Source organism: Branchiostoma lanceolatum, chromosome 2 (assembly GCF_035083965.1).
Source record: "Branchiostoma lanceolatum isolate klBraLanc5 chromosome 2, klBraLanc5.hap2, whole genome shotgun sequence".
Classification (NCBI taxonomy): domain Eukaryota; kingdom Metazoa; phylum Chordata; class Leptocardii; order Amphioxiformes; family Branchiostomatidae; genus Branchiostoma; species Branchiostoma lanceolatum.
The window spans coordinates 34,297,802-34,299,857 of record NC_089723.1 but is presented as its reverse complement, the minus strand read 5'-3'; the positions used below and the strand labels follow the sequence as shown (position 1 = coordinate 34,299,857).

Below are 2,056 nucleotides of genomic sequence, written 5' to 3'. Positions count from 1 at the left end.
ACTTTACGCCTTCTATTACAAATTACGACACCAAATAAAGTGACTAATTCAGTGTTTTCCTTTGACCTCTTGGATGGCGGCACTACTATTTGCACAGTGAGATCTACCTGCAAACAAATAGGGGACGGTGCCTTTTGGCTGTACTTTACTCTTAGAGGTTTTAATACGGGTGTACACACGTTAGAAGCCGCGTGCATAACAGCTGTACTTGGCGACACTTTCTAGATCCATAGTGATATTCACTCCATGGCAATGATTGAGTAGGGCATAGTATTATCATTGAAAAATGATTATCTTTAGATAGGTCGGTCACCATGAACATGAGGCGAAAAAGAGGAACTTACAGAAAAAGGAAAGGAATAAAACGTTTATCTATTTTTAGTTTGGAGTAATGAAAGCAACCAGGAGTTCAAGTGATGGCGTTGTATGGAGTTTATCACACAAAGCAATAAATTCCACTATGTGCGTGACAACTTTTGGTACAATTATGACACGTACATTTCATAATTACAATTATTTGATGAGACATGTGAAAGCAACTAGACATATGGTACATACTGAAGTTACAAGATATCCTAATGTAATAACTCGTAGAAAATGCGTTCGGATGTATCACTTTATGTTTGCAAACATCAGTAATCACATAGAATGGTTTAAATCCTGTCTAGGAACGCCGAGGGGTCGCCACATTTACATAAGCCTCGTCCTGATTGTGCCTGTAGCCCACATTCATGTACCTTCCACCCCCCTCTTCCCTGTTCCGCCTGGGAACCATGACGTCATCATACACAAGGGAATCTCGACCAACGCCAGTCTCGGATACATTGACATAGGAGTGGTTTGGTGGCTGGTTTACGCAACACGGACTTTGATTGGACGTCGGTAGAGTCGGCCTACCCGATATGTTGGTTACAGGGGGAATGTTATTACGATTATCAATATATGTATATTCATGATTGTCTATGGGTACACCTGGCTCCAGGTAGACACCAGAGGATGGGCGGGGAGTTGGGGTGGGTTGGTTCATCTCAGGAGCGTCCTGATTGGTCCGTGAACGCTGTTGATCGTCTAGAAACTGGCCATTGACGTAATGTGTTCTCTCGGTACCAGTGCCTTTGTCACCTTCTGTTTTGCTGTTTCGTAATTGAAAAAAAAAGAAGAGAATTTTTGTGAGTATACGTCTAGATATATTTTTGGCATTTGGACGAAAAATTCCCATTTATTTGTAGTTTTCAATTATCTCAACAAGAAGATATCAAATTATAGATGGCAGGATTGGTGTTATGAAAGTGTCTAGATTGTGATATGATATTTTTATCTTGAATTATAACGTTACAACTTCCGTTACATAGAATTCATATTTATGAAGTCAAGTTTAGCAATTCAGATTGTACGGGTGGATGGAATTGAACTCACTTTCGTCGCCACATATAGACGCAGACAACAGCAGCAACAATAACCACAAGACCAGCGACACCTCCGGTTACTCCGGCGATAAGTGCTGAAAAGGGAAAAAAGACACATGATGGTGCTAGAATATCATGGGCATGTCTGTTTTCTAGAACTTAGATTTCTGTCAGCATTGTTGTAAGAAAACAATCAATTGTCTAAACAACAACTCATTCAGTTTTTGTTTGTTTTATTATAGCATTCGTGTTTATACAGGAAAATATGTCGTCACCTACCAATATTAACCCGTGGTTGATTATCCCTTCTGTACGTTGTGGTCGGCACAACTTCTGGTCTAGTTGACAGTGTGTAGCCCGGGACGGTGGCGTTATCTGCGAAAAAAACAAACCGACATGAAAACCTTGTAGTGAAGAACCTCTATGCCCATTATTCAGTACAAACAGATAATGAACTTGTCGGGCTAGGTCGTCACATGCTTTCCCCATATTTCGGTTTGTTTTTATCTAATTTCCTGCCACGCACTGACATGTTATCGAATTTTACTATCTATCAACAGCTATTTCTGATTTCTGATGCGACACCTGTCACTGAATAGGACTGACGATACTGATGATGATTACTGATTTATGTCTGACAGAGCTTCCGG

At 40.5% G+C, this 2,056-nt stretch overlaps 1 long non-coding RNA gene across 1 annotated transcript; it reads right to left on the bottom strand.

The window, feature by feature from the left end:
- Positions 1 to 463: 463 nt before the first annotated feature.
- On the bottom strand, positions 464 to 1,781 carry LOC136426771 (uncharacterized). Its single transcript, XR_010754353.1, has 3 exons — positions 1,686 to 1,781; positions 1,417 to 1,501; positions 464 to 1,133 (listed from the first exon to the last, which is right to left on the bottom strand). It is a non-coding gene; the product is annotated as an uncharacterized lncRNA (long non-coding RNA).
- Between the last annotated feature and the right edge of the window lie 275 nt (positions 1,782 to 2,056).